The 22,686-nt window shown below is 42.4% G+C and overlaps 1 long non-coding RNA gene across 1 annotated transcript; it reads left to right on the top strand.

Annotated features, from left to right (window-relative positions):
- Positions 1-116: 116 nt before the first annotated feature.
- Positions 117-12,098, top strand: LOC112662748 (uncharacterized). The gene is made up of 3 exons (XR_003138793.3): positions 117-245; positions 1,442-1,591; positions 8,110-12,098. It is a non-coding gene; the product is annotated as an uncharacterized LOC112662748 (long non-coding RNA).
- The last annotated feature ends 10,588 nt before the right edge of the window (positions 12,099-22,686 follow it).

The following is a 22,686-nucleotide window of genomic DNA, read 5'->3' as shown; positions in this document are numbered from 1 at the left end:
GCCGGGCTGCTGGGCTGCTCGGGGACAGGCACCGGGGTTGCCCTTCCCGGGAAAGTGCAGGCCCGGCCGGCTGCGTCCTGGCGGCGCCTCCCCCATTGTGACCCGCCGCTCCCCATTGTGACTGTCCCTTCCAGCGCTCCGCAGACTCCGATGACAAGGATGGGCCAGCTGTCACTCATCTCCATCACCACTTCGAGAAAAAAGAAGGGTCGTACCCAGGGATGTAGCCCACCTTCAACGTGAAGGTGAGACCGCATTCCTTCCTACCGCCTATGCCCCCCATCCTGCCCCTACTGCCTATGCCCCCCCATCCTGGTCCTACCGCCTATGCCCCCCATCCTGCCCCTACTACCTATGCCCCCCCATCCTGGTCCTACCACCTATGCCCCCTCAATCCTGCCTCTACCGCCTATGTCCCCCTCCATCCTGCTCCTACCGCCTATGCCCCCCATCCTGCCCCTACCGCCTATGCCCCCCATCCTGCCCCTACCGCCTATGCCCACCCCATCCTGCCCCTACCGCCTATGCCCCTTCCATCCTGCTCCTACCGCCTATGCCCCCCACCCTGCCCCTACCGCCTATGCCCCCCATCCTGCCCCTACTACCTATGCCCCCCCATCCTGGTCCTACCACCTATGCCCCCTCAATCCTGCCTCTACCGCCTATGTCCCCCTCCATCCTGCTCCTACCGCCTATGCCCCCCATCCTGCCCCTACCGCCTATGCCCACCCCATCCTGCCCCTACCGCCTATGCCCCTTCCATCCTGCTCCTACCGCCTATGCCCCCCACCCTGCCCCTACCGCCTATGCCCCCCATCCTGCCCCTACTGCCTATGCCCCCTCCATCCTGCCCCTACCGCCTATGCCCCCTCCATCCTGCTCCTACCGCCTATGCCCCCCACCCTGCCCCTACCGCCTATGCCCCCCATCCTGCCCCTACTGCCTATGCCCCCTCCATCCTGCTCCTACCGCCTATGCCCCCCATCCTGCCCCCTCTGCCAGTTGTTTCTGGTTCGGTTTTGTTCTTCTTTAGCAAGAGATAGATTGGTGCTATCTCTCCCACGGGTAAACCAGGTGAGGGAACGCAGGTTGGTGTCACACAGGAAAAACAGCAAGTGAAGGGAAGAGTTCAGATAACTTGAGCTTCGAGTGCTGGTGCCTAATTACTCGCTTCAGTCACAGGCAAACAATGGAGCAGTCAGGAGGTGGCAATAAATTCTTGAAAGGTCCATGTCCTCTCCACATGCGAAACTTCCTGCAGGACACAAGTGTCCCTGCCCGCTTGGCCTGGCCGCCAGGCCTGTGACAATGCTGCCACCTGCTGCTGCCTGGCTCCTCGGGTGCGAGTGGCTCAGGAGCACCGTCCTCGGAGCCGGTGCTGGGAGAGCAGGCCTTTTGTTCGGGCTGCTTCCTGGGTTTCCTTTTCCCTGCCCTTCTCCAGGCCCAACTCAGAGCTCTCTGTGCCGGTGGCCTGGGCTCCCCTTGGAGACAAGCCCTACTCGGTGCAGGTGCACCAGCTCGGGTGAGAAGCAGACACACAGTAGGGGCCAACGTGACACACACTCCTTAGACATCTGCATCACTCCCAAAGGTAGGTTGGGGTCTGACAGGCTTGTGGGCTATGTGTGCTTCTGCTCCCCGGCTGCATGGCCTACAGCCTGTGCTCTGCCCCAGAGTGATCCCACAATGTGCTGGAAACAAAACACCAGGCCTCTGGCATGCCCTCTGCATGGTGGCAGCACTCCAGGGAAGGTCACGATGAGGAAATGTGGCCATAGGGACTGGGGCACTGCGTACGTGTGTTTTCCGCCAGAAGGAGCCCCACAGATGAGCACAGAAGCCCGGTGGCTTAGTGCTCCTGAGCCTCCGCAGCAGTGGGCCCCCTGCAGTGTCCTCCTCACCTCCTGGGGCACAGGCACCCCTTTCCCCAAAGTCCACAGGGTCACTCCCAGTGCCCAGTGTCTGTCTCATTGTCACCTTGTTCTTCAACATACACAATTGCTACCAGCAAAATCAGATTCCTCTGATGGATGATGCTCTTTGGTTATTTTGTGCCTTTTTTTTTTTTTTTTTGAATCCTGCTAGAAAGAGATTCTCAAATATTTTCTTTTTGTTGTTCCTCGGTAAAGAAAAAAATAAGGGGTTACCCTTTGCACTTGATGAGTAAAAGATGAATACTTGAATAGTCTTCCAAATTCACGATTTTGGAAATGGCCTCATGCTCCCTAAGAGGTGAATTTAGGAACTAATGTCAGGGTTATAGGCCTGTCAGTGAGGAAAACACCAAGGGATGGATAGTGTGGGTGGACAGGCTGAAGCAGGAACCAGTGACCAGCAAGGAGAAGAGAACATTCTGGAAACATTAGCATGGGCAGAGGGAAGGAAGGCTCCCCACTTGACTTCTGAAGGAAGAATAAGGAAATCCCAGTGCAGGAAATGGAAAAGCAGAGCAGATATTTGTAATCACTTTTGTAATATTAAATAGGGGGAAAAAAGAAATAGAAAAACCCAAGTAAAGCAATTGCTAAGAAACCTTATAATCCAGGGAGAGTGAGTGTGTCTCACGGGCTCCAAGCCTGCCCCGCAGCCAGCTCAGCCTCACGTCCAGCGAAGAAAAGACTCCTAGGAAACCGGCTTCCAAAAGACATTTCAAAGTATGAAATTTTAGTTTGGCTTCTAGTGAAAATGAGCTCTCTGGAAGGAGTTACGTAAAGAAATAAGTGTCTATCGTACAAAAAGGACACTTGATACTGATTGGGAGCATCTCACATTCATTGCATTTCTTCTAAATCAAACATTTAATTATTACCTGAAAAAAAAAACTGATAAAAGTTTGCTGATCGTGTTTGTTAGCCATGAGAACAAAATACACTTTCCTAAGTCTTCTTTATCATGCTCTGATATTTTGCATTTTATTAGGTGTGTCAAAATACGATTAATCTCTGAAAATTAGGCCCATCTCCAGTCTCTGAGTTGTAACATGAGCTCCATATTCTCCTACTCTAAAAAATGTGAGACCCCCAACACATGCTTTTGTACGCTGCTAATCATGCATTTTAACTACAAAACACATGAAATCTAATGTAACGATAACCGCAGTTGAGGCATTTAGCTGGAAATCGATAGCTCTGTGTTGCTGCAGGAACAGTCCAGAAACACCTTCCATTTGCTGTTAGGAGCTGGTCACTGCCTGCGTCACCATTAGAATCAGTGAGTACTCATGGGGGGGAGAGTGTGCACCCAACTCAACTCCTAGGAAAGGTTCTGGGAAGATGGTGAAGGCACAGCTGTTTGGAGGAAAATCATAATAAATTGCTGCAAAGCATCATAAACTTTTCATTTAATATAAACACTTATGCTCATGTGGCATTACACTTCCATAGATAAATAGGGTTTTTCTTTGTTCCCTGATGCCAGCAGATCTCAAGCCCTGATTGATATTGACTTTATTCCCAGGGGTCAGACTGTCAAATAGTTCTCCTCCAGAGTAAAGTATGGAGCCAAGTGTATGGAAAAGGAAGATGCTACTGACATTCCTTCCCAGGCCAGGACACCTCACACCCCTCCTGGCCTGTCCGCTGTGAGCTCATCTATCAGATTTAATGTGTGAAGATTTTAAGTCCTCAGATAATTTACATTCCAATATGTGCCAGCATTTACATAAACACTGTTTTTGTTTTTGTTTTTAAGTCAGCTTTTGCAACGTCAATATACGGTGTTCACTCATTTTAACATGAATTCATTCGGCAATGTGTTATTTTCTGGATCATGATCCCAAACAAAGTGTGTCCCCATTTTAGCTAACCAAATGCTGTTTTTCTTAATTTATCTCCTTTTGGTTTCTCCCCGAATCTCCACACTTTTGTTTTCCAGATATGTTTCCTCTGACTTCCTATTTAGAATTCCCCCAAAGTGCTCCACAAGAAAGACAAAATCCAATTCACTTTTATCTGGAGTTCTTTGTATTCTTCCTCATAAATCAGTCCTCTCACCTGCTTTATCATTTTTGCTTCTCTTCTTTGCTTTTGAGTTTGTCAACATCACTTTGATGATGTGGCACGCGGCCTCCGCGTGGGTCTATCTGGGTGATAGACTCTGGGGACCCTGCAACCTCACGACACAGGACCCCCATGTGGGGATTCACAGCCACACACACACACACACACACACACACACACACACACCCCCCTGCGTGCACCCATGCACCCATCCCAGCAGATCAGTTTAAAGGCAGGTCTTGTTTTAACTCTCCGTAGGGAGAGAGGCCTCGACACTGTAGCTTCCTGCCAGAGGGCTTTTACACACAAACCTGCTTGGCTTGGAAATCAAAGAGAGAGGAGACGAGGTCAGGTGTTCTCATGCTGAGGGAGGAGGCTCACCAAGAGACAAGACTGGACTAATGAGGTCTGAAACCGGCTTTATCTAGTTAATAGCAGGCTTTGACATCACAGGACAAGATGCTGTTTCCTTGTGTTTATGTCCTTAAGCATTGACACGGTGAAAGCGAACATGGAAGATTTTAATCTGTGCACTAATGCATCCAAGAAAACTGCAGAGTGAAAGTAAGACATTTTACACCTGTTCCCTGCACTCCAATTGCAGGAGGAGGTTAGTCAGTGAGACTGAAACTCTTAATGGATGCTTTTCCCTGTTTTGTCATCTACATTTGCTTCGGATTTCTCTTTCATCCCTGAAGTCACAACTTGTCCTTCAAAGTTTATCCCTTTTTTCTTTTCTTTCTTTCTTTCTTTCTTTCTTTCTTTCTTTCTTGCTTTCTTGCTTTCTTGCTTTCTTCTTTCTTTCCTTCTTTCTTTCTTTCTTTCCTTTGCTTTGTTTTGTTTTGTTTACCCCTCCTTTCTAAGGAAAGCCTGAAGATTTAGCCACGCCCCTCTGCAACACCTAACCTGGCTTCTCCTGCCTGTGGGCACCAGGCCAGTGCCAGTCAGGGATGTCCAGCTGGGTTTGGCTGTTCCTCTGTTATGTATATAGCACTTGGGGAAAAATGCATTTTGAACATGAATTAAATGGATCACAACACATAGGCCAGAATTCTTGTTAATATCAAGCCTGCAAAGCAAATCTTCCCTTCATTGCCACTTTCAAACTGACAAAGAATTACAGTGCCCTGGAGTAAAAGCAAACCTAATTGTATTCGGCCAATATTTATTTTGTGCCCACTATGTGTGAGTATAAAAACTGGCAAGTCTTGGCCCCTGAACTAAATAACCTCACTGTCTGGTAAGGGGAGGAGCGAACAATCAGTTCACAGGTAACAGTAGTAAAAGCCATAATGTATAAGACAAAGTAAAAAAAAAAAAAAAAGATTAAAACTAATTTTCCAAGAACACTTTTAAAAACATTTTTAATATTCAGTTACATACATATACTATATTATACTATACATACATTTATTTATTCTCCCAGCATTTATTGAACTTCTCCTTGATGGGAGATAAAGTTCTAGGGTTAGGGACATATGAGCAACACATACATCCGTGTACACCCATGCACGGTTCCTGCCCTTTCTGCAAACTGGCCAAGAGATTTGACAATAACAATTGCCTCATTTAATTCCTGCCCCAGCCAGGTATTGTAATCCCCTATTTACATAAGAAAGCACTGAGGGTAACCCCGGGGAGGTGGCCAGGCCATAGCCACTCCTAGCAGTTAGTGGGTAAGATTTGGGAGCAAGATGCCCAAGTTTCCATTCTGGGCTCCACAACTTGATTGCTGGGTGACATCGGGCAAGTTGTGCAACCTCTCTGTTTCAGTTTCCTCATGCTGCAGAGGTTGGTGGTGAGAATTCAATAAATTAATCCTTGTCTTGGTCAACCTAGTTTAGTAGCTCCGTCTTGCTGCTATTGTCCCTTCCTTCTTTTTCTTTTGAATTGGCAAAGAGCATAATTATTCACCTCTGACAGCCCCAGAGTTTACTGACAAATATGCTCTTTATTTCACTAGTTTTCACTTAATCGATTCATATGCCTTCTGGAGTGGGAGGAACCACAAAATTTTAAGATCGAAGTGATCCAAGTAGATCATTTGCTGTATTTTTCATTTTTGGGAGCTGTTTTTATCATGCAGGGATTCAGTGAGGCAGTGAAAATCTTCAAATCTAGTCCAGATTTTGATGGTAGTAAAAAGCAATTGATTTCCAAAATACTCATGTTGCTTTAAAAAAATGGCTAAAATGACCCCAATTATTTTTAGAATAGATTTTCAAGAAGAAAATCTAATTTACCTGATCATGAATGAAGGCAAACAGGCCAATAAAAGCATCTGTTTTGAAAAAAATCTGAGTAATTTGCCGTGGGGGCAGCGTGGGACATGTGTCCTGCAGAGTTAGTCACTCAGAGCTCTGGGGGCTGCATGGCCCATGTTGGGGAACCAGCACCAGGCTCGGAGGGTGCAGGGGACGAACTTGTGTCTCCAACAGACCTTGGTTCTGCAAGGCATTCCTTGCAGCACCCATGAATTTGTCAACGATGCCCCACAAATTTTACAAACAGGAAACCAGAGAACACTTTTCTATCTTTCATAAATACTATGCAGTTGGATGTGACTTCATGAAACAGACAAATGTTCAAAATCATACCATTGGAAACATTATCATTCTGCATCTGTGTATCTAAAAATCTTTGGCTCAGGCAATCACTTCCTGCAAAATATATATTGGTATCAATTATATATAAAGGTAATCTGATACTTATCAATGAGAAACAATCTTGAACAATTATTTGAAGAATTCAAGGATCTCACTATTCTCTCTGTACGTTTTACTTATATGAGGTGATCTTAGTATCTCACATCAAAGCTGGAAAATTAATTAGGATAGTTCAAGCAGGGGATAGAATCGCCTGTTAATGAAAATGCTTAAACTCAACAGTGGTAATTTATTTAAAGACATACAGAAATTATCTATAATAGTAATAGGAAAATTATTTGATTTTATCATTTAGGAATATTTTAGAGATGTGACTGCTAATAAAAAGGAATAATTTAGTTGTTAAAACACAAGTCAAGAAAATAAAGTCTGCAAAGTCAAGAGCAGCCCAATTAACATCAGTGTTTTCAATATAATGTATAATAAAAGGAATTAAGTATATTAAATAACACATGTTATACATATGATGGCATAATTTGACAATTTATAGCTCAATGTTATTTCCTCAAAAACCTGTGTATATGTATATGTAAAAATATACAGGATCTTATTTTCATAAATAATTTAAATACTGTTTATAAAATATGTACTGAATTATCTATTATCTAAATGGATGCTGAGAAGAGGAAACCTTTTTTCTGTACCAGCAAATATCAAATTATAGCAGAGTTAATAACTCCTATTAATTTTATATAATTGGAACATTTTATCTCTGTAAAGTTAGTGAGCATTTCTTACTAAGACTTATTTACCAGATGAAGATACTATTGCACAAAACAAAAATTTTCAAATTTATGTCAATTCTTTTTGGTGTTGAATTTTAAAATTGTGCTAAGAAATGTAAATAAAACCAAAAGAATTGCTATTCATGTTGTTCCATCAGGTATTGACTTGATTTTTAAACTTGGAAGAGCAATTGCAATCCTTTGAAATAAAGACATGGCCAACAATAACAGTAGAAACTATGAAATTGAGATGAGCTTGTAAAGATCCTTCTATTACGCCAAAATATTATGGACTCCTTTCAATATTTTTTCCTAAAAGCCCAACAATTACCATTATACTAAGACCTAGTCTGGTTATTGTCTGAGTTTGCATTTCAAGGGTATTTGAGTAACCTCCTAATTAAAAAGCACAAATCAGACCCCTTCACCAAGTGCAAGTGGAGCCCAGGCTCAGCTACTTTGAGTGTCTTTCAGATGGGTTTTGGAATCCTGGAGTGCATAGATTGCATTTTAAATGATGTCATTACACTGGCCCAAGGTGGCCTTGTGGTGGTCATACAGGGGGTGGCAGGCCCAACCACACTCCTGGGGCCTTGGCGTGAGCTTGGACCGCAGCCTGCATGAGGGAATGCAAGGGCAATCTGACACCATTGTCGCTGCTCTCTTAGTACAAAAACTGGCACATATGGTAAATGATCCAAACCAGCATTTTTTTCCCAGTCCTCTACACAGGAAGGAGATTTGGAGCAAAACCGGTAAGCAGAAGATGGAGATGAAGAAAGTGTGTTTGTAACTCAGAAGGAAGAGCCCCCACCCTTGGAGAAAGTGATGTGCCTGGGAAGAGACAGGTCATAATGAGGAGAGAAAAGGCGCCTGGCATTTGCATGGCCCCGACATGGAGCCCTGACTTAGAGAGGGTGTAATTAGAGCTCTCTCTGTGCAGGAACAAAGGCCTGTCACGATGAAGAAGAGCCCCAAGCTAAGCAGAACCCCGGCCACCTACATCTTTCATTTCCATCCCCCTGCCTTGAAAGAGGGAAATATAAGAAAACAGGTATGGGGGTGAGGTTTGAGGATTTTCCTAATATTAAGGAGAGGAGGTTCCCTCTGGGCTGATATTATTGCAGGGATTAATTACAGAGGTTTGAGGTCAGGGAACTAGTCACCAGTCCCTGGGACAAATAGCATCACTATTGAAATGACAAGGCTAACACACGACACAGACTCTGTTTCCCTTCATCTTGCTCATTCCTTCGGGATCCTGAGGATCAGACTGAAGAGTATGGGCTGGGGAGGTGCCCTGGGTTTGGGCATCTCGACCCCAAGGCACAGAGGGGACAGGCCACGCCAGCGACGGAGGGCGGCTGGGGCCACTCTGCAGAGCTTCTCGTCACTTCCTCAGTTTGCAGAGCCGGACAACCCTGCTGTAGGTCAGAATGTGTGAGTTTCCAAAATGAAGTTCTGTTTACATGCTCCATTAATTTTAAATAGTGGCCAAGTGTGCTTCGTGAAGGATTCCGCTATCTGGCCTGCACGTCCGGACGCTCGCTATCTCCCCAAATGCGTGTGGGTTCTTAGGTCCCTCGGGGTAGACATCCCCTCTGCACAGAGGAGGCAGTGACTGCTATTAAGTTTGAATATTTAGATTTCTCACTTCAGTAAATTTCATCAGGGAAAGCTTATTTTCAGGGGATTAGAAAATGTTGTTAGGCATTGTCGGAGGACAGCCATAGGAAACCAACAGTTTGGATGATGGTTTTTCATTGCCTTTGGTGGTATGAAGGGTTTAGCCAGCCAGACTGTATGTTCACACTATGATCTGGGGCCCCTGCTCACCTCCATGGCAGTGGACAACTGGCCAAGCCCCAAACAGAGATTTGTCTCCCAAGCACACAGCACTGCCTTAAATGAGGAATAATAAAGGGCATGGAGGGCTTGGGGAAAACATATATGTTATTTATGGGGCCAGGACATATCAATGTGCAGTCTTCATTGTGTTGACTTTTACATTTCCATGAAGACTATGGCAGACATAAGGAGCATCTTAATCATTTCCATTTCACTATGGTTTTAAAGACATAGATTATTTTGGAAGAGTTAAAACATAAAAGCATAAGGTGGATGCTATTTGTATTAGTGACAGAATTTAATGCCTAAATTATTTATAGTATTAACAGAATTTTTGTATATTGACCAACATACTACACCTTTCTGTCTACTGTGCATGTATAAATTTCTTTGGCAATACCCCTAGGTGGCAGGGTAATATTATGATACTTTAGTTCTGAAGATGCTCAACATTCTAACCTTAAAAAGGGAGAGACAGAAAATTAGTAATAATTTCTTGAATCCTTAATCTTGAATTTGAACATCTCCGAAAATAGGAAGTATAAAAAATCAGTTGGTAGCTGGCCCTAAGCAGGTTTTATCATCAATATGGAACCACATGTGTTTGAGTATTCGAAAACTTGTCTGAATAAAAATAGGTTTTTCTTTTATCTTAGTAAAGAGGAGGGAGAAGAGAGACCTTGGAGCCTGTTGCCCCAACACCTCGGTAATCAGAAGCTCATGTTTTGGATTATAATTTCTTTCCAAAATATTCCATATCATTTACTAAAACTGATTAAACAAAACCCAACAAAACAAAAACAAAGCAATAACTAGGACTTAGGGTATGGATGATAGTTAACCTATATTTTATTTTGCCAAAATAACATTTTAGAACATGTGAAATATATTCCACTGAAGGCGTGGCTTAAGAGTCCTCTGAAACCTTGCTCATATAAATTGGTACAATTATGTAGGGAAGTCATTGGACATCTGGACAAAAAAACTCAAAATATTTAGGAACTTTGACCTCATGCTTCCACTTCATGAATTGATCCTAAGGAAGTTAAATATAATAGCAACAATAACTCTTATGAACTTTGATGCACATTTAAAATGATATAGAATTTGTTAATGAAATAACCAGGTGTTCATGTGGTGGAATAATATATAACCATCAAAATTTGGTTTACAAACAATATTTAATATACTGGGAAATGTTTACCATAGCATTAAGTGAAAAATTTGGATTTGAATTGCAAAAATGTCATTACAATAAGATATTAAAAATAAAAGTCTGGCATAAAAAAATCTCAAAATAGTTACAGAAGTTTCCTCTAGATATTATGGGTAATTCTTCTAGAATTATGGGTAATTTTTTTCATTAAACTGTTCTATAATTTTTAAATTTTCTCCAAAGAATTATATATTTTTGTTATGTAACAACAAAATAATTTTAGTTCCTGTATTTCTGTGACTATGTCCAAACACAAAACATATTTAGATAGATGACTAAGATGTGTAAATATAGTTTTATATATGTGTTTGGTGTGAATAGAATGAGAAAAATGTGCTGGTTATTTCTATATTAATATTCAGATTGAAGTAGATCATTGAACTTATCTGAGCTTGTTATCTAATTTTTAAACATCTAAATAGAATGAAAATCAGTCAAGATAATCATTGAGATTTTAAAATGATAAAATTTACAGATTAATAATACTTTATAAATCTTCAATAGAAGTGCCAATTCATAAAGCTTGAATTCCTGTTCATGAGAATTAAAAATTCATAAATGAGGTGTTTTCACAGTGTTCTCTTTCATAATCTTACAAAGCTATGTACTTCTGCTTTAATACATTATGTGCAACTTCATGGCTATTAATGAATAAAAAATAGTCTTAAATGTTCATATATTTGCAAAATGTCACAAAATATATATCCCTGTGTTGACTGAGACCCGTTTTTACGTGGTCTTCTTTCTCTCCTAGCATTTTTAAAAATAATATTTTTTAAAGATTTTATTTTTGAGTAATGTCCACACCCAACATGGACTCGAACTTAGAATCCTGAGATCAAGAGTTGCACACTGCACCGACTGAGCCCGCTAGGTGCCCCCTTTTTTTTTGAAGTATTTAGAAGATACCACAAGGGTCAGAGGTGAAGGAGCCTCAGGGGAAGCCCTCAACATGGGCAAATTAGGTAGTGTGTCCTTCAATAACTAAGGCTCTCAGCTCATAACTCCTGTTTTCCTTACCACCTACATCTGTGAGACTTTGGTTTGCTAGTTTCACTGGTGTCTCTCACTCCCACCTACAACCTTTGCCGTAATCATTAAACTGGGTCTGCATTTCTCTTTCACTCCCATTTTGAGTTGTATTTCTACTTTGTTAGATAATGTCCTTAAAGGTTTATTATACTTATTTTAATCTTAGATTTATAATTAAAGCCATTCAATTCTCATTATCTCTTATTTTGCCAAAGTTTTCCAAATTTTAATTGGAAAATTTTTTGATTTTCCAATTAAAGCCATTCAGTACTCATTATCTCTTATTTTTCCAAAATTTTGTTTTAGTTGGATGAAGCTTGACCCCTACTAGAATACTCAAAAAAATTTTTGACTACAAAATTTCTCAAGTTCTAGGAAGTTTAGAACTGAAATCCTTGGGGTACTTGGATGGCTCAGTCAGTTGAGCCTCTGACTCTTGATTTCAGCTCAGGTCATGATCTCAGGGTTGTGTGATCAAGCCCAATATTGGGGGGGGGGGTCCCTGCTCAGCAGGGGTCTGCTTGAGATTCTCTCTCTCCCTCTCCCTCTACCCTTCCCCCCACTCACATCCTCTCCCTCCCTCGCCCTCCCTCTCTCAAATAAATAAATAAATCTTTAAAATAAAAAACCTTGAAATCCTTGACTCACACTTTTATTTTATTGAGATATACTGGCATACAGCATTCTATTAGTTTCAGTGTACAAAGTAATGGTTGACATCCATCACTACTGGGGTTGTGATGGAGATGAGTGGGGAGTGTAAGGAATCTACGGGAAGGGGAGATAGATCATAAATCTCTGGTTTGGGCAGCTGCCCCCATGAGGCAGGACAATGCAGGAAACCCCAGTGGTGAGATTTGGAGAAGGGGATAGCTTTGGTTCTGGGCATGGGACTCATCAGGTTATCAGGTCAGGCAGGCATCACTGGGGCAGTGCAGGATGTGGGCTATATAAGGAGGGCCTGGGGTAGTGACAGAGGTTAGTGAGGAAGCATCAAAGGAAGGAGTTGAAGCCATAGAGGTGAGTAGGCACACTCAGAAACAGTGTGGGAGTAGGAAACAGGGGCCACCCAGGGCAGGACCTGAGGGACATGGACTTTCATAGGACAGCAGGAATCAGAGCAGCAGGCACTCAAGGCAGCGGCTGTATCGGTTGAACTAATCTGAGGCACAAGACAGTCACAGAGAAGAAGGGAAGAAGATGTTTGAAGAAGTAAGGAATGGCTGACCATATCAAAGGCAGCTGAGAAGCCAGATGAGTGAAGGAGTAAGAAGAGGTCATAGAGTACTCCAAACAAGTCACTGATTGAACAGTCCATGAACTGCTGGAGATGGACAAGTGAATGAGAGATAAAAGCATTTATAATCTCTACCTAAGTCTGTGCCTATGCTTAAAATCATACCTGCATCACTGATGTCTGGTCTATATCAACATCATGTGTACCTATGCCTAGATCTACATGTACGTCTACAGTTGTGTATCATCTACACATATGTCTACATCTGCATCCACATATCACCTACATGTACATCTACATATCATCTACATGTACACATATACCTACGTATCATCTGCATGTACCTCTATATCTATATATTGCATGTATGTCTATATCTACATATCATCTACATGTACATCTGCATATCTACATATCATCTATATGTACATGGACACCTACATCAATATTTTAATTGCAGATGGATTCCTAATTTTTTCCCTCACATGGATAAATACTTCAGTCTGATTGGCAGAAAGAACACCGTCATTGGCATTACCAACACTTGTGTTTCTCCTCAGTCATGTATTCTGTTTCTTTTCCTTTTTTCCAGCTTCTGCCCTAGAACCAAACTTATCCCCTGAGACAGAAGAAGGGCTTTCATGTTCTTCATATTGAGAATTAACCTCATTTCTAGTTTCATCCTATTCCCTAATGTTATCCTCCTTATAGTTGCTCAATTATTGAAATTTATTTAAACATGCAGTAAGGATGTATTTTTTAACCATATATTTAACAGGGCTTGCTAAGTATATTACAACTAGATGATGTAATAAACCCAAAATGTATGATGGGCCAAACACAATAAAAGATTCTTTTTCAATTCAACTCCAAAATTCAACTGGCAGCAGCTATGTTCTAAGCAGTGATGCAGGAACGACTCACCTTCCTCATGTGATGTCTAGGCTTGGTGGGCTCTTCTGTCAGTGGACAGAAAATGAAATACTATAGACTTCAGGATGAGGAGTTACACGGGGTGGGGGTGGGGGTGGGGAGGCTTCTGGATCCTGCCACCTGGGTTTCCTTCTAGGCTCCGTTGCAGATACTGTGGGATGGAAACTCTGTCATTTAACTGCCTCAAGTCTTCCTTTGTAAATGGCAGACAATGGCACTACCCAAGACATAAAGCTGCTGGTCCACAGGAGAATCAAATGGCAAGGTTGTACATGAGTCCAAGCTCAATATATTAGGGATCTTTTATATTAAATGTAATGACTGAGACATGATATCATCAAAGCCACACAATGATGATGCTAAGAGACAAGAGGATAAAGGAACGCCAGTGAGCAAGGGCAGCCCTTGAAGCAAGAAAGACTATTTTCCAACAAATGAAAAGAAACGCCACTGTGACCAGCAGGCAATAGGTAGATTAAACTCCATGCTTCCCAAGAGGTTTTCAGGGTTCCAAACTCTCAAGATCAGAAAATGTGGCAATTCATTCCATTAATTCGTAAATGATGGGTTAAAATGGAATATTCTTAAGAGAAAAGAAGGGAGTCTCTGAGTCCTTTGTTCGATTTTACAACTTAACATTCCAGGGGATGCAGAGAGGCTCGTGTCTGGGCTGAACCTAGATGACCTTATTTTTCTATTCATGGAAAATAGATTTATATATCATGTTTATTGTGCTATATGTTGCTAAAATAGAATTTAAAAGTTATGTTACGTACATAAACATATGATGTATATATTGAAAAACAAGCCGGCTTCTTGGGCATGAAGGTTACATTTCATGAAGACAGCAAGTCTTCCCAATCTAATTCGCACATGTAATGGCATCCTAAGAGAATTCCACTGGAATTTTAAGAACACAACAGAAATAATTCTAAAGCTAATGCAGGAAGTAAATATGCACAAATAAGGTTGGGAATTATGAAAGGAAGTGCAAAGACCACCACATGATATCCCAGATAATAAAATGCAGTTTTCAGCTAAATAATTGAAATGTGATGGAATAGTATGGGCATAGCGATTTATGGGCGAGATTAGAGGAACAGAATTGAGAGTCTAAAAATAGATCCAGTTTTATATGCAAATCTAATATTTGACAGAGATGGCCTTTCAACTCTGGGGAAACGTTGAACTTTGAATGAATGGTGTTCATTCAGCTGACAAGTATTTTTAAAAAGAAGGAAATTTAGAAAGCTCCCCATCCCTTGCATGGAAAACAAATTCCAAATGAAAACATGCAAATTTTGTATATGGTATTCTAAAATTTTATGTCCTATATTCTGAAAATTATGAGTCAGGCACATATTATAGCTCCATCAATGTTTGTTGGAATAATTTCAAAAACATGCCCATAGAATAGGGGTAAATAATCTGGTAAAGACCCAGAATTATTTTCTCCTTTGAAAAAATAAACATACATGGGAAAACACAATATGTATGTATGGTAAAAACAACTCAACCAAAGTTAAGAGACAAGCAGGTAGCTGAAAAGAGATTTGAAGCACCACCAACAAAGACTTACTGACAAGTTTCTGAATTATTCTCCTTGATTTCAATGAGAAGAAACCAATGTGTCAATAACATCAGAAGAAAATGAGAGAGGACACCCTAAAATAATTCACGAGAGAGCAAGTAAACGCGCCAACAGACAAGGCCTTGGTGGAAATACATCTGGCCCCAGAAGTAATCGAACAAATGCAAATGAAAACAAAGAAATATGTTTTACATCTCATGTTAGCAAAGGTTAAAAAATGGTGAACACCACATTAGTAATGTTAAAAATAAATTCATTCATCCAAAGGAATTTATTAAATGTCAATATGTGTTGGATACTGCTAAAGATACCTGTGAAAACTGCTCTTCCATTGGAAATGAGCACTTGTGCATTCCCTGCAGGGTCACATGTCTGTGGAAGCTTCTGAAACCAAGTTTCAGAGATCTCAAGTATGGACTACCTAGCCCTGAGGAAGTGACCTTTGGGGAATGTATTCTCACAAAATGTACACAAGAAATTTTGTCACAACATTAGTTAAAATATAAAAAATAAAAGAAGAAAGTAAAAAAAAAAAAAAGGAAAGAATGGTAATCATGATGATTATGTATCCGTAAGTGATTTGTTAGCTAAATTGAATTAGGTGACGTTCTTAAAATGCAACGAAGTCAAAGTTTTGTTTTTAACCATTGAAAGAAAGATAACATGTGCTGCATTATAAAGAAATGAATTTGTTAGAAAGGAGCATGGTTGGCACAGCCCTCTAGGTGGGTGTCAGTGTCGATAAACCATTCAGTGGAACATGCGACTGACGTTAATAACAGACCTTGCTGGACTTCCCCTAATCTTGAGCAGGGAAACAGGAACGTCACAGATAAGAACAACATGCTTTCACTTAGAAGACACAAAATAAGAAAGTCAGAAAGTGAAGTTTTCCTTTCAGTAGCTTGGCTTTGTCAGGATAAGCTCATTACAGTCCTGTGTGTGTGTGTGTGTGTGTGTGTGTGTGTGTGTGTATCCCACACTCCTGAGGGTGTGGGTGGGGGCACGTGGGGGTCTGTAGGTGGGACCCAAACATCCTCCTTGGACTGTGTAATGCCAGCCTTCCCAAGGGGAGCAGAATTCCATTCTGATTAAAATTACCTTCTTCTAATCTTCTGAATGTAAGTTTTCAAATCTGGGAGAAAAAAAAATATCCTGAACTCTGGAAGGCAGAGCACAGTCGCACGGAAGTCTTGAGGTAGAAGGTTTGAGGATAGAAAGAAGATATTTTTCCACTTGGGAGAATCTTCCAGTCTCTATAATTGACTGTAAGATATGCCATGAGAACTGGGTTGGGTCCACCTGTCCTCATCTGAGACTCTCACTCAGGAACTGAGGCATATGCGAGAGAGTTCCATGAAGAGGAGCTTCTGGGAGAGATTTCTGCATGGACCCTGATCTCAGCCACAGGTGCTCACACAGTCGCCGCTTCACAGAAACAAACCTTAGTGACAAGTTAGAAAGTGTCCACTAATGAGAAGCCACTGATGAGAAGCAGAAGAGAAACTAACTTAGGTTGCTGGCATATTTGAAATAGGAATTTGATGAGCACATGGAATCACGTTAGGAAACATATTCGTATAAAAACAGATTACAGCACTTAGAAGCCATATCATGAACTTGGGAAGAGCAACAGGGCATCTTAAATGCTTTGCAATTACCTTCAGATCAGATTCCTGTTTTAAATTGGTGTTCTTTTTACTATATAACATTTCTAGATTGTAAATTTATTCACGATTATACTCAGGTTCATTTAAATAACGTAATAGACTCATGGATTAGATGCTTCAGAGGTCCCAAACCTCAGTGTGCAAGGCACCAGGTGGGAGTAAGTGCACACGTGCTACCTCACACGCCCTTCGTTGCTCCTGCTTCGGATCACATGGTAGACTCTTGTTCTGGAGCAAGTTATTTAACTTCTCCCTGCAAATCACTTAGACTGTTCATTCTTCAGTTTTCTTATCAATAAAACAATAATAGTCATCATAATAATAATACTCTTATTGTAATTATTGTTACTATTATTGTCATACTGTTTACCTTAGGGACAGTGGGGAGGGCGTGCAGAGATGACAAGTCTGACGAACTTCCTTAAACGGTAACTATTATAGGTAAAAGCATGTTGTCATCTAAAGTGGCATTAACCTTTTTAAAGAGATAATTACTAAACCACAGCTCTTGACTACCTTGCTCCAAAAAATGTAACTGCAGGCAAGATTCTGGTCAAATCCTCCTGGGCTTCCCAGTGGCGATTTGCTAGATCACCAGAGGGCACAGAGGAGGGAAGGCTACTGCTAGAGCCTCCCCTGTGACGGCTGGACCTTGATAGAAAGCCACACCCCACATCCTAGGTTGTGTCTTGATGTGCTTCTCATTTTTGGGTTTCGTGCTAAATGACATTTCTCCTCGATGTCCCAAAACTTATCGAAAATTTGGGGGATGGGAATAGGAGTCAAAAAAATCGAACCAAGTCACACTGTGAAAAAAATTACGTACAACCAGACCCAAGGCAGATGCTGCTAAACTATGTATTAGGGTTTGTCTTTCCCTTTAAGGTGCTTGTTTTATCATCAAGGGACTACTTAGGTAGTTCTCCTAAGTGCTCTCATCATAATATTGACTATTGTTAATAAAGCAGGTACTTACTACCAAGAGGGCATGGCCTGGCAGTTACTCGCATCATGCTTTTCACCCTTGACAGAACTTTGTGAGATTGAAACCACCTCTGGGGCCCAGGAATCTGAGCACTGGGGAAGTCCTGCCAAATGCTGTGCCTGTGTCGCCTTATAGCAGACTGACCACTGGGCAGTATCCTCTACTGTGATGTCATTCCCTGGGGTGTCCCTAAAGGGCTCTTTCTTGTTTTGGGTTCAAGTATTCAGAGTGTTTTTATTTCAATCCCCTCATTGTTGATGATTGTCCTTTAAACTTTCGTAAGTCTTGTTACTTTCCTGTAGAAATGGGCGTTTTATAGACATAAGCAAAATAATTGTCAATCTGAGCTATAGTTCTCCTAATTTTTATACAATTACTATTCGACAGATAATACTTCTTAAGATATTTTAGATAGCTTTAAAGTTTTTTAAGGCCACATTACCTGTAAGAATACAGTCATCATTTTAATCCAAGAAAAATCAAGTGTTGAGTTACAGATCTCCCCAATACAAGTGGTCACCAAGGCATATTTTTCTATAAAGGAACAGGATCTCTCGGTAATTTTTGAGCTGCTAGCCATCCTGGATGCTTGAGAATATTTGGGCATCAGTGTATTGTCAGATTAAAGCTTCAAGTAGTGGTGAGCTTCCGGGGATTGGAGAGAAGAAAGCAGAACACGTTGTTTTGATATTTTGTTAGACATTAAATCAAAAGAGGCACAGTCCTGGTGTGATTTCTGTGCCCCATCTAGCGTTACCCATCTGTACACTGTCACTCTTTCGAGGAGACTCATCGTTGGGATGCACGTTGCAGGCTTCTCTCGGTTTCAGAGGACAGCGGGTGAGTACTGGTGCCATGAAAACAGTGTTGCAGACAGAGGACAGAGAATGTGATTTACTCTTCTTAACACTTCAGCTTACCCAACAATGTGTGAATGAGTCGGAATTTCACACCCTTTTTGGAGAGGAAAAATAAAACAGAGCATCTAAAGGCATGCTCCTTCGCAGAGAGGGTAACGTGCCACACGGACCCAGGAGGAGGTCGCCACTATAGGCTGACTTGCCTTTTACGGGTGACCTTGAAACGCTGAGGGAAAGCTGGAGAGAAAAGCAATTTCATCTTTGAAATTACACACCACTGTTCTCATTCATCTTGATAAGCACTTTTAAGGAATCAAAAAAAAAAAAAAGCAGTGGAATATTGCTTCTATAAGGGTTATGGAGACCTTCCTTCTGCAGAGTCGGTGTAAAGTAAATTTAGATGTTCAGAGATGCATTTGATTTCTATTGGGAGGCTCAATTGGCCACTTTTAGAAGGTTGAGGGAAAAAAAAGGAAGAAAAAGGCAAAGAAAAGGGGGAGAAAATATATTTAAAGAAATCATTTTGTAATCTATTTTTAAGATACACTGAAAATGAATAGTTCCGAAAGGAGGTCCTCTAAATGTGATACGCAAATATCAAAATGGTACCAAACTCTGAGAATAACAGGTTACATCAAAGACATTACTAGTGTGACGCTAACATTTAGACACTAAACAATCATCTCATCAAGAAAATAGATAATCAGGAAAATGTATTCTGACCATGAGGTTTATGTAAACATTAAAACCAGCCAGCTGTTTTGTTCTTAGGTGTCCACTAGCGTTGATTTGGTTTGTGTGTGTGTGTGCGCGCACGTGCAGCCTTGCCCTTACAACAAACCTGTACCTAGTCACCAGCATAACCATCCAGGCTTTGACCCCACATAGTGTGGGGTCTCTCTCAAACATGCACACAATAATGCAATGCCTTACACAAAATCTACTCTTCTCCCCACCGTCTGGTCCATTTCCATTGTTATAGGAGCAGTACGTCCCTCCTTGGAATCCAACTCTGGATGATGCCCTCCTCTCTTCTGTTACTATGAGGGCTCACTGTGAGCAAAGTGAAAACTGTGGCTTTAAACCCAAAAGGAAGCCACATGGTCCAGACATGAAGAGCCACGGCAGTCTGGTTCAGTCGGGAAGGGGAGCACCTCCTGGAGGGATGCAAGAGTTGTCCTGCAATGAGAAGGGGCTGGACGAGCCCTGAATTCACACGGAGCCCAGAGGAAAGGAGACAGCCTGAGCTTCCACTCTCTCTCTAAGAAAGACAACAGGGGATCTTTCTGGAAGCTCCTGGTAGTTCACAGGTAGGGGCAGAGAAAGCAACTTCAAAATTCTTCCCTTTCCTTTATTGAAGACTCCCTCAGGAGAACTGCTAGAAGGAATTGGTTCGCCCTGTCCTGGTTACCGGTCACCCAGCCACCAGGTGAGTGCTCCCCAGAATCAGTGCTGCTCCAATCTCCCCACCTTGAAGCATCAGTGCTTCAAGGAATGGAGCACGTGCTCTGGGACAGCTACTTGGGAGTGGTGCTGACGGAGAACAAAATGCATAATGGGTCTTGGAATCTTCTAGCTCAGAACAGAAGCCAGGGAGGGAGTGGGCTTTCTTTGAGCAAGGCTGTGAGAACAGGTTGTCCCCCAATTCCTGGGCCCAGCTCCTGGCGTATCCAGGCTTCACCTGCCATGCCTGGGTCAGGGGCTGGTCTGCATACATCGCCTTGCTGTCCTCACACAGAAAGGTCCTCATGCCTTGGCCAGGAGAGAGGGAGGGCGGACTGCATCTCAAGAGACACTAGTGTTGGGGAGCACATCCACTTGGATTTGATGTGTGCAGGTGGGTCCCTGAGCCTCCTCCACCCAGAGGGTGTCCTCTGGGTATGTGGGTACGGAAAGCATTTGGTGACCTCTCCCTGGCTTCTATGTGGATCCTTCCTCCAGCAGTCAGAGGCCTTGGAATTTGGGGCTAATCCATCACCTCATTGCACTCTCTTCTTTCTTCTGCATAATGGTAGTGGGGCAGTATCTACCGAGCCCAGGCTGATAGGTGTGAAGCACCTGGGCTCCTGTGTGATTCAGGTCTGTACTACGAGTGTCATTCTACTTAGAGTGATGCACAACCCTACAGAAAATCCCCTGCAAGAGAAATTCTTCCTGCTTTCTCCATCTTCTCAGACCCAAATCTTTTAGGGTATTGTTGGGGCACCTTATAGCAAGTGAAGAAACGTGTGAGCAGAAGAATCACAGCTGAGTGGTGAGCTCAGTCACTTGATTGGCTCTCTCCTGGCTCTAGAACGGATTATAAGACCACCACTCTTAGACATTCACCTTCTAAATTCCCCCCCCCTTCTCCCCACAACATCTGTCATACAGTAAGGGAACGTGTATGTGTGTGCGCACGCTTATAACCATATACACACACTCAATCTGGAGGTTATGGGGTCACTACTCAAAACTACAAGGATGAATTTCATCAATTCTTTTACTCTGCTCTTTGCTGTCTGCTGAAGAGACTTTAAATGTGAACTGAGAGGGAGAACATTTGCCAGGATTCATCAAAAAGAGCCAATACCCTTCAGAAACACAGAGCGGTCAAGTTCAGTTCCAGCTTGCAGGAGGGTGTAGCTGCTTTAGTAATAGCACAGCCTCCAGCCACATCCCAGCTTTCTCTGGGAATTCCCCAGGCTCCTCTGGAATAGTTTTGGCGCCTCCAAATTTCCAAGCAAATCTCCCCACAGAGGGAAAGCACGAATGCTATTTATCCTTGGGTGAGTATTTATTTCTCCTTTGAAGGTAATTATCCTTTTCAAAAGGTTAGGAGCCTCCATCCCTTAAAATCACTGAAAACTCATACGAAGATCTCCACACTTGCCTCGTTTTCCAGATGGCAGACATCCACTGGGGTAATTCCCTCGGTTAAAAGTCTCAGACACGAAGAGTCGATTCTTTCACTCTTGGATTCCCAAAGCTGGTGAGACAAGTTCTTCAGTAGTTGAATGAAGAGATAATCTACACATTGAATTTGAGAGGTTGGGCAAAGAAGCTGACTCCTTGGGTATCAGGTATTAATTTAATATTAGAGCATGTTTAAGACAGAAAAAGACATTTTCAGTAATGCTTAAAAATTAAGCTCTGCATTTGAATTGCTCATGCAGTAATTCATCCTTGATGAATGACTAGCATAGAATGGTACTGAATATTTGATTTCATATGAAGTCAGCTAAGAGTGCAAAATGTGTAAGACAAGATTGTTACTGAAGTGATATAACCCCTATGCCGACAATACCCACCTTCACTGCAGGTGGAGTCTAATTGTTACACTGGCACTGATATGAGTTGGAGGATGTGCCCGTGGAGGAAGTCAACTTGCCCATGCAGCTTAGGCACTAGTGAGGTGTGGTGGAGTCACTAGGTGCAAGCATATGGGATTGGGACACCATGGCCAAGTGCCCAGGATGGGGTGCTGGGAGAAAAGGGACAGACTCTGGTCACATACAATGAATCTATCGTTTCCTGGAGGAGCAAAACGCCACAGCCTGGGTGACCAAAACAACTCACATTTCTTTCTCATGGATCTGGAGGCTGGCTGTCCAGATCAAGGTGCTGGCCTATTTGGTAGCTGGTGAGGACTCTCTCCCCAGCATCAGTCAGCCACCTTCTTGCTATGTCATCACGGGATCTTTCCTCGGTGTGAGTGTAAATGGGGATTAAGAGGGAGAGCTAGTTCTGGTGCCTCCCTCTTTTCAAAAGGACCCTAATCTCATCATGGGGGCCCCATCCTCATAACTATTCCTAAATTTTTTCACCTTGTCAAGGCTGCATCTCCAAATTCTGTCATATTGGGGGCTCAGGCTTTGACAGATGAATGGGAGGGGGCATAAGCACTCAGTCCACGACACTGACCCATGGGCTGGATGTACCTTGG

Source organism: Canis lupus, chromosome 34 (assembly GCF_003254725.2).
Source record: "Canis lupus dingo isolate Sandy chromosome 34, ASM325472v2, whole genome shotgun sequence".
NCBI lineage: Eukaryota > Metazoa > Chordata > Mammalia > Carnivora > Canidae > Canis > Canis lupus.
Note: the sequence above shows the minus strand (reverse complement) of the source record. Positions and strands in the feature narration are given on the sequence as shown.